This window comes from Grammomys surdaster, unplaced genomic scaffold, assembly GCF_004785775.1.
Source record: "Grammomys surdaster isolate TR1022 unplaced genomic scaffold, NIH_TR_1.0 577, whole genome shotgun sequence".
Classification (NCBI taxonomy): Eukaryota; Metazoa; Chordata; class Mammalia; order Rodentia; family Muridae; genus Grammomys; species Grammomys surdaster.
In genome coordinates this window covers 393,293-403,875 of record NW_021604996.1, presented here as the reverse complement: position 1 = coordinate 403,875, position 10,583 = coordinate 393,293, and the positions used below count along the sequence as shown (strand labels likewise).

The window sequence follows — 10,583 nt, the reverse complement described above, 5'->3', positions numbered from 1 at the left end:
TTTTTTTGAAATTTCATGTAAGAAAAGGTTGGGGGAAAATGAGGAGAGCCTATGACTTTCTTCCTGGAAGTCCTGGCAAGCTTAGATGCTGTGTGACCTTGGGCTTTGGCAGGCAGACCTGCTGGGTCCTGGTCCCTGTCTGAGCTGGGGGAAAGATGTGGCAGGAGGGGACACCAGGTTCCCTGTTGCTCTCTCTCCTCATTAAGGTGAGTGGCAGTCCTGCTGATCCCATTCATTATGTAAACTATGCCTCTGTCAACGGCTCTGCATATGGAATTGGTTACGGCACAATAACCTAATTTGTTCCTCCGTCTTAGGCTTGCTGTTTGCAAAATAGAAGTACATTTTCCCTGAGAATGTTTCAGAAGAGTAACCCGAAGCACTTGGCGCCCCTCCCATCACCAGGAGTGCTATACAATTTGGCTGTGTTCATGCCCAAACATCTGTTTGCAAACCATAGGCCACTGGGGACCTGCAATTCTTGTCCCCTGAGCAGCTGTCACACACTCTGTCATCTCAGCCTCTTTAAGCCTTTCCCGCAATCTGCCTCGCACAGGCTCACAAGACCTCTGTGTGTGCCATTTTTTATCCTTAAAGGGCTTGTCAAAGCAGCCCCACGGCCAGAAGCACTAAGCGGGGGAAAGCCCTGATGTGGTCCAGACATGGCCACTTCCCAAATGACTGATGAATGCTGTTACCAGATACTGAGGTGCTGGGAAGTTAAACAGTTTGATGGGAATTTGTCACCAGTAGATAGCAAATCCCTCTAGGGGACTACAGAACGTGACTGACTTCTGAGGACCCAGAGCCAGCTCAGGGTCCCAAGTCTGAAAGCAGAGTGGTCAGGGCCTGGAAACTGACTGTGCCGTGAGGCCTGCATTTGCAGGCATGGTCTCCATCTGTTGTGGCTCAGTACCTCAGGTCCCACTCCTCGCTTTTCTACCTCTTGTGCATGGAGTTTGCTGGAGGTTGGCGGGGAACCATGGGAATGACTGAGTAGGGCAGAGTTCAGATAATGAACATGAAGATACGGCGGGGTGGTAAGAAAGGATGTCCAATGTTCTATAGCACAGTAGAGTCACTCAGTCAACAATTAGGTGAGCAGCCTCAGTGGGAGGATTTGAAGGGTCCCAGAACAAAGAATCTGTCACATCGGAGGGGATGGAAAGGAGAAACCTGTGCATATCATCATTGTATATTGTGTATGTATATGGTAGGACAGTGTTGCAGCCCATAAATGAATACTAATAAGCCAATCTAAAAATAAATATTTTAAAGGTAAAAAAAGAAAGAAGGCCTGGAGCCCCTGCACATTTGATATACCACCTCACTCCAGCCATTCAGGACAGTGATGATAGGGTGGTCCAGTGCTTGAAGCAGAATAGGTACTGAGACCATGCTAGAACCTAACTATCCCGCCTTCGCTCCCCAGACACACATATTCGGGTTGACTTTCAAGAAAAGCTGGGGCGTCATACCCCTATATCGGCTTCCCTTAAGGTAATCCCCACTGCGACTCCTCCCCTCCCTCACCCTGACACACACACCCGGGAACACCTTGGGTCCACACCCAAAGCGTACTGCAGAGAGGCCTCTGAGCCACGTGGCTTCATTAATCAGTGGTATCCAAAGTGAGAACAGTCCATAGAGAGCATGGGAAGAGGGTGTGGGGACTCACCTCAGTATTTTATTATAGACTAGAAGTCCAAAGTGTGGGCTGCTCCAAAATCCATAGCTTTTATTGCACTGACCAAACAACAAGTGGGAAATTCCACACCTGATGTCATTCGACAGGTGTAGTCAAAATGAAGGCACATTTGAAAATACAGTATAAGATGACCTTCCAGCTATGTGGTCAAGTGGTACCAGAATTTCCTGTTTAAATTTGGATACTATTCTTAACATGCTTTATTATATATGTAAATAATCCCACCTCACCAAAAAAAAAAAAAATCCCATAAGCATATAAACTCCTGGTTTCAGGCCTCTTGGATAAGGAACAGTCAACCCTTGCTTGTTGAAAGGATCACGTCACACAATAGTCTGCGTGAATGTGTTGCATGTGTCATGAATCCCAGTAGCAAATTAGATACCTAGGGACTCTCTGGCCATTCAAGCAGTAATCATTATTAGACATTGTCTTAGTTAGAGGCTGTCTGGCTTGTGAGCTCCCCAGGATCCATCTGTCTCCACCCTGAAATACTGTGGTTACAGGTATGACAACTATGCCTGACTGTGTTGTCTTAACCTCAGTGCTAGGGTTTCGAACCCGGTCTTCACACTTATACAGCAAGCACTCTTACCCACTGAGCCATCTTCCCAGCTCCCCATTAAAGCACTTTTTATGAGCAAAAATTATATTTATACTTGTGGAAAATGACATGCTGTCATGATGGAGGTGTGACAAGGTCGCGCTATCAGTATATTTTGCTAAATGGAACTTTAAAAACTCATTTCTCTATCCTACATTTTCTCTCAGAAGTAGGCATCTCTAAACACTACATTGTATAATTGGCATTTACATCTTACAAAAATGGTGTCATCCTCTCTGCACTACTTTTTAATCTAACACGATGCACGTACATTGTTTCCTGTTGCTATGACGAGCCAGGTATCGTAACTCAGACACATAGTTCTCCTGTGGACAGACACCACAGGAGCAGGACTACAGCCTTGCAAGTGTATGCAGCCAGGACCAATTTCACTAAGTGGTTTCACAAACTGGTTCCTGAAGTGCATACCCCTGCCCAAAGATGCTGGGGGCCTCTGTCACCCACCTCCTGGCCAGTATTCCAATTGCCAGACATGCTGCTTATTACTGACAGAATGAAGGTGTGTGGAGTTCCTTTCTTAAATATTTGATAGAATCCACTGCAGAAGGCTCCTGGGCCTGACATTTTCTATCTAGAGAGAATTTTAATTATAAGTTCAATTTCTTTAATAAAAAAATAGTATTGTGCAGGTTTTCTCTTTCTTATATTATTTTTGATAAGCTGCAACTTTCAAAGCATTTGTCCATTCTACCTAAAGTATCAAAGTCTTGGTATGCTTCTAAAATCACCTTGTTATCCCTTTCTCCTCCCTCCCTCCGTCTCTCTCTCTCTCTCTCTCTCTCTTGCGCGCGTGCACGTGCATGTGTGTGTTATTTGAAATGATGTCTTCCCCCCATTTTTGTTCCTGATATTGGTGACCTGTTCTCTCTCACTCCTGCTCACTGTGTCTGTCCATATGTCTGTCTGTTTGTCCATATGTCTGTCTGTTTGTCTGTCTGTCTGTATGTATGTTTGTATGTCTCTCTTGTGGTCAGTCTGGCTAGGAGTTGACCAACTTTATTAACCTTTCCCAAAGAGGATTTCCCCACCATTTGTTTCCCCCTTTACACACGTCCATTCTCATAAAATAACGCTCCCAAGGACCTGGTACCCCGCATAGGGATAGCAGGGAGTAGGCACCCAAGAAGCACTCTATACTACAAAGCAACACTGAAGTGTAAACACTCTCGAGCATCATTTAGGCTTCCTAAGAGCCAGCGCCAACAGCAAACATACAGCCAGATGCTTCTGGCTGGAGGCTGACACAGATGGGGCTCCCTTCAAATCTGTGATGGAAGGACAAAGTCACTCTCTCTGTGGCCAGCCCAACATCGGATCCCTTGTCAACGCGTCAACACTCCTTAATCTCTCTGCGTTTCCTGGGAGTTCAGCCTCACTGAGATATATGGAGGAGTTCACCTTAGACACTTGAGAGTGTTGAGCATTCACGCACACCTCTGTGAATACTCAACAACCACTCGCTCTGTGCAGGGGAGGGGGTGCTGACCTTGAGACAACAGAAGAAAGACTGCTCAGAGCAGTGGTGGCTTCAAGTGCTAGACTCAGAAAGGACAGGAGGTGTCTGAGAATCATTAGCATAGTCACTTCCTTTGTTCTCCCTGTCTCCCTCTTAATTCTTTCGGAGGAGGCTTACATGCCCTCACTGCTGCTTGGCATTCTAAATCCTAAGAAGAAGCCCCCATTTACCCAGTTAAAATGCTGGGATCCTTGTGTCAGATTTACAGAACCTAGAATACTGATGCCCTGTGCAACAGCCCTCAGTAGAGTCAACAAACACAAGGCATGGCTGGTGCTAATGTTCTCAAGAGAATGAAGGATAAAAAGGAATGACAAAGGCTGGGCAGTGGGGGAGCACATCTTTAATCCCAGCACTCAGGAGGCAGAGGCAGGTGAATCTCTGTGAGTTGGAGGCCAGCCTATTCTACAAAGCAAGTGTCAGGACAGCCAGGGCTACACAGAGAAACCTTGTCTCAACAAAACAAAACAGGATGACAAAGATCCCTGCACCCCTCCTCCTTCCCCCCCCCATAAAGTAGTGATTTTCAACCTGTGGGTCCTGACCATTCTGGAGTCGTCTGCCAGATATCCATATCCTGCAGAGCAGTTATTTACACTGTAACTCATAATAGTAGCAGAATTACAGTTATGAAGTAGCAACAAAATAATTTTATGGTTGGGGGTCACTATAACCTGAGGAACTGTATAAAAGGGTCAGAGCATTAGGAAGGTTGAGAACACTGCTCTATCCTTGAAACCAGAGGGGTCTGGACGGAGCTTTGAGGAAGCAGCTTTCCATTATCTTTAGGAACTGCTTCCTAAACTGCCTGATTCCTTTGTACTAACTCGAGTCTCTTGACTATCAGGTTTCAAGTATCGTATTTATTCCAGCAGCATTCTCGATTCGTTTAGTGAAAAGAAATACTGAGCAGTGAGACATGGCAAATATCCCACAGTGGTTCTTCTTTAAAGGTAAATGTAGACAGAGTACACCTTTATGAAGTTTTCCCAAGTACCAAGGTTGGTGATGTCTCCAAGTTCCCATCTTAATGAGTTTAAGAAACCAGCCAATTAGTTTTACAACCAGCCAATTAGTCCTTCAAGAATCAGGAATACACAAGGAACAAAACCAAAAAACACTGCTCATGCAACTCTTCTTAAAGAAACCGTCACAAGCTAAGCTTGGTCCAAGAAATGGATGACACCAGGCCCTCCAGTAAAAACAGACATTAGCAATCTGAAATCTGGTACCACAGTGGCCCATCTCTATAGTGCTCAACCATCATCCCACTCTTGTGAGCCATGCCCTGGAGAGTGGGTGGGAATTTTCACTTTCCTCTAACTGGTGAACAGCATCAAAGTTGATAGAGAGTTGTGTCCATGGTTCCATGATGTCCCAGTTTTGCTCTGTCGGAATGTTGCCCTGTGACCTTTCTTCACTAGCTTAGTGGAATAAGTGGTCATGGTGAAGGCTCCCATGTGATAAGGACCTGGAGATGACCCCTGGAAACTGTGAGTGACCACTGAAGGCTGAAGGTGTCTTCCAGAGTTTGTGTGTTGATTCTTCTCCTAAGGAGAAGTGAGTAGGTCACAGGGGCCTCCACTCTGGCCAGCACCAGCTATGAGCCAGCTCTGAGCAGTCATGAGCATATGCTGCTGTAATCCAGTCGCTGCCAACAAGCTGTTACACAGCAATAGCTAACCAATATGACCACATTAAAAGCAGGATACATCATGGCCGCATGGGATTGCTTTCAGGAAGTCAGGGACAGCCGAGGACTAAGATTCAACTGCATTTACCTCGCTTTTGTCCCAGATCTGGCATTATGGAATCTCCCCGAATGTGCCTCACTGTCCTAACAGTGCCAAGGAGAAATAACACACTGCTTCACGGATACACATGCGTCAATAAAAACAGAACATTTCCGATAAAAGAGGAATGAATGAATGATTTGTGTCAGAGCGTCTCCCAGAGGCCATGTGTCAGAGACTTTACCCTCAGTACTGTATAGAGGTAGGACCTGGGGGTGAGGCATGGTGGCACATGTCTTTACTCCCAGCATGTGGGAGGCAGAAGCAAGTGAATCTCTGTGAGTTTAAGGTCACCTTAGTCTACAGATTGAGTCCCAGGCCAGCCAAGGTTACATAGTGAGACCCTATCTTTAAGACAAAAATGAGGTAGGCGACCCAATTTCAAAACAAAACAAAACACACGTTGTGTTCAGCTCTTACAAATGAACTGTCATTCTCATAGGCTGGGTTAGGTATCTCTAGAGTGGGTCATTAGAAAAATCAACTTGCCCCTCCCCCCTCGTCTTTCCTCCTTCCACTGTGGGGTTCCCAGGCACAATGGCTCTTACAAACGCAATCCTTTAATTGTGGGCTCTGTAGCCTTCAGACTATGAACCAAATAAACAGTTACTGTTTACAGTTTACTCAGTATTTTGGATTCTATAAAGGAACAGAACATGAACTAAGGCATTTCCTTCATATCTCCCTCTTTGTCTCCTCTAACTAAAGTTTGCATCTTTCCTAGCCCTAGGACAAGGTAAAGATGCCCATTGCATCCAAGATTTAATCGTGAAGTGAGGGGATTTATCTGTTTGTTGATGTGTCAGTATGTGCATATGCACATGAGTACAGGTCACTGAGCAGGTCAGAAGAGGGCATTGGACCCTCTAGATCTAGAATTACAGGTGTTGTAAGCCACCTGTTGTAGGTGCTGGGAACTGAACCTGGGTCTTCTGGAAGAGCAGAGGTACTCTCAACCACTGAGCCATATCTCTAGTCCCAACTGAAAGTATTTAGCTTGTCTAATTAGATGAAGATAAAAAATACCTAAAAATTAGTAAAGAAAAATGAGACTGTTGAGGTGTAGATACAGTAGATACCCAAGCTATCTACAAAACAATTACAAAACAAACAAATTAAAACAGTAGAAAAACATAACGTGTGCAGTGATAATAACCAGTTAGGAGATACAATGGAAGGCGGAAATATTTATAACAACAACAAGCCAGGTGAAATTCTCCTGGATAAAGAAATGTAAAAACTCCGTTCAAGGACAGCTTTACCTGTGGAAGCGGCCTTGAAACAGAAAAACATCTATGATTCCTATGATTCAACTGCATAAAGACGTGGTTTTTCCAGAAGCTAATATAGAAATGTGGCTGAGAAGAAAACCCAGCTGGTGAAGCGTTTGTTTTACAAGTGCATGCACCCTCGAGAGTCTGATCCTTGGAACTCAGTTTCTTAAAGCCAAGCATAGTGGCCTGAGCCCCCATGTATGTATGTATGTATGTATGTATGTATGTATGTATGTATGTAACAAAACAGGGTGGCACATACCTTTCATCTTGGTACTAGGAAGGCACCATCAAGGCAGATTCTTGGGGCTCGCTGGCCAGACATCTCAGACTAACTGGCAAGCTCTAGGTTTGTCTCAAGAACAGTAAGACAGAGGGTGCCTAAGGAATAATGCCCAAGGTTATCCTTTGGCCTACACACCCGCACACACTTATGCACCTGCACACAGAAACATGTGCACACTGTGAACACACTAACCCAATCCAGCCCCACATATCACCAACTCTACGGAACAGCTAGGAAACCTTTGAAATGAAATGAGCCCTGGCAGACTTGGAAACACAGCAAGGGGAGACGTTTTGTTCAACTGCTCTCCCCTGTACCATGATCCTGAATACATTTTTTCCTTCCCTTTGGATAAAGAAAAATAAAATAAGCAAATATTTTAATTCATTAAAGATAAATACAAGCTCACAAATGTCTGTAACTTTAACTTCAAGGAATCCAACACATCTTTCGGCCTCCACATAAGTACACACACACACACACACACACACACGACACACACATATAAAATAAAACTTTTAAAAAGACTGAGGGAAAAAAATCAAAAGCCTGGAATAAAAATCAAAGATCCACCCACAGAACACAAATAAAATAAACTAGGATACAGCCACACACTGGAGTACTATGTAGTAGTGAAAAAGAACTGGAAAGGTCTCTCTATAGACAGGGAAAGCTGGTTTTTAGGTGGAATTTTTGTCCCAGTACAAAGGGGGAGGCATGCAACAGATACTAATATAATGTGTAAATGGCTTCTTTGATAAAAAGAAACATAGACAAGTAATCTAGGAACTGTTTAAAATGGATAGCATTGATATGAGACAAGATACAGGGATGGGCTGTACTTCTAAATAACTTCTAAATATAGCTTTTATGTAGTTGTGACCTTTGAGCCATAAAATATTTTACTGATTCAAAAATAAAAGTGCAAGACCAAGGATGTGTAAAACCATGCTGAATGCAACTGAAAACTCATGAAACCAAAACTGTATCAGACTGAAAAACGACCCACAGAGCTCTGGGTGCACACCCAACGACATCCGAAACCTTAGGTAGTAGTTTTGGGTGGGTAATGGTTTATGCATCTCATTCTGAAACGATCTGTGTGTCTTCTAGCAAACGATTAAATATACTGATGATTTGGGAATCAGGTTCTCACTGTGAGAAAAGAGACCAAAATATGGATTTTTAGTTTGTTTTTCAAGGTGATTTGGTTGGGGCTCCCTGGCAAAGTCTAGATTCAATGACACCAGGATAGCCGTGGGCACACCCAATCTAGATGGTGGTTTCTAGGCAGCCTACTCAATTTGTTAAGGACAAATGTGAGTACTGGACCAGCACTCCGAGACACCTGATGATAAGTCAGAAGGTTCTAGAAGTTGGGCTTAGCCCAAACACCAGGACTGGACTTCTGCAACCACGCCCGCACTCACGCGCCCCCTGCTGGACCAGAGTGGGAAAGCACTTGAATTAAAACCAGGCTCCCTTTCCACCTGAGCCCCTCAGCTCGCTATAAGCCTCTTTGTGGCTCTGGTTTTGCCAGCATGAAGGCCTTTGAGGGGCTATGCCGCCAGGGGTGGGTGGGTACAATCCTCTCAAATATCTCCACACCTCTGATCTCTTAGACCAGTCTGCGTTCTCTCTGCCTGGCTACTCTAACCCTGCTTCCTCTCTGCCTCCTGCTCAGCCTTTCTGCTCAAACTCCAAACCCCCGAGGACTGCCTACTGCACTCAGAACATCCAAGCCTCAGTTCTGCTGACTTCTCCGGTTCAAAGCCCTTCCCACCCATGACCCGTACTTGCCCCAGGGACATTACACCTGTTCAACCCTTTCCTTTGGGCTCCACTTTCGATTTTACAGCAGAGGTCTTTAGCCAGGGACAGGCACTTTCTCTGGCTAGGCCCAGGCCCTGTCCTACTACCTGCCTCTCTCCGGTCCATTACCCCAGTTTTATTGCCCTTCTAGAGATGATCTTCTGAAACGGCTTCTGATTTTTCCCTTGGTAGTTATCTGCCTTCACACCAGTGAGGGAAAAAACGCTCAGGAGAAGGAGCACACAGTAGGTGGTCAGCAAACACAGCATTCTTAGGGCACCTGACAAAGTGGCTGAAGTACTGGGTAGGAGCCTAGAACCTCGCCTCTGTCACTTCATGGCCAGAGCAAGTCCTCGAGCCCCTGAGTCTGTTTACTTGACTGTGAAGTGGAAACACAGTCCTGCACATCAGGTGGGTCTTCCCAGAACCCTTCTCAGCCTCCCTTACCTGTCCTTCGCCGCAGGAGGGCAGTTGGAGTGCAAGGGACCCCACCACCTCACCATCTAAGCTGCTGAGCAGACAGCAGCGTTCAGAGCACCCACTTCTCTCCAGGGCTTCTCTGTCTCCATCCTTGAGCCTGCTCTCTGCCACTGCCTGAGGGACACACATGGAGTCCCAGCAGATGCCATGACCGTACAGACCCTCATGGGCACACTGGTCCTCTGATTACCACAAGGCCAAGGTCCTTCCCACCCTTCCCACACGCATCATAGGTCAGCCTAGCTGTGCCCGTTTCAGAGCCAGGGAAACTGAGGCCCATGTGGGAGGGGACTCTGGGCCCAGGCTGGCTTTTTCTGCCACTAGCGGATGAAGGGAGGTGGTCTCCTTCCAGCGGCTGGGGGCGTGCCCTTTGCTGAGTCCCCGGCCTCCAGCCGCTGCAGGGCACCTCCATCCCGGGATCCCGCGCCCGCCCTGCGCCTTAGGGAGGTGTGCGTGTATGGGGGGGCGGGAGGCTCCCGCGCCATTCAGCCCCGTGTCGTCCACCTCCCCGCCACGCGCGCCGCGGCCCGGGCCACGCGCACTGTCCCCCGCGCGCACCTTGCCCCGGGTCAACCCCGCGCGTGCCCGCCCGCGGCCTGATCCGCCGTCCCCGCCCACGTCGCTGCCGCGCCCCACGCGCGGACCTCGCCGCGCCCCGCACGCCCTTGTCCTCAGCGCAGGTGTGTCTCCCGATCGCGCGTTACTCACCGGCTCCCGGCGCTCCGGCAGCCCGGGCTCGGCCCATCGGCAGCGCCCGCCGCGCCCGTCGCAGCCGCTGCACCGTGGACCGGGCGCTGCCTGCTCGCCCGCTCGCAGCCCGCCGCGATCCCGCGCGCAGCCCGCCTGTGCGCCTGGCCCGGCCGGAGCGGCGCAGAGCCCCCTCGCGGACGCACAGGGAAGCGCGGGTGGAGCCGCCCGAGTCCGCGCAACGCAGCGCTGCCCGCTGCCCTCCCTGTCCACTCCGCATGCCGCCGCCTTGCCCAAGCCGCGCCTCTGCTCCCAGCTCCTGGGATCAAGGCTCAATGTCCAGGAGTGCGCTCGGGACCCCCAATATGGTTCGTCTCCTCTCGCTTGGGGGAAATCCCGCCT

At 47.8% G+C, this 10,583-nt stretch overlaps 1 protein-coding gene across 1 annotated transcript in view; it reads right to left on the bottom strand.

Moving 5' to 3' along the window:
• Rasgef1c (RasGEF domain family member 1C) overlaps positions 1–10,329 on the bottom strand; it is a gene marked incomplete at its 3' end in the record, with an annotated part of 72,319 nt that extends 61,990 nt beyond the window's left edge. The window contains exon 1 of the mRNA XM_028781900.1: positions 10,203–10,329. The remainder of the gene's footprint in view (positions 1–10,202) is intronic.
• Between the last annotated feature and the right edge of the window lie 254 nt (positions 10,330–10,583).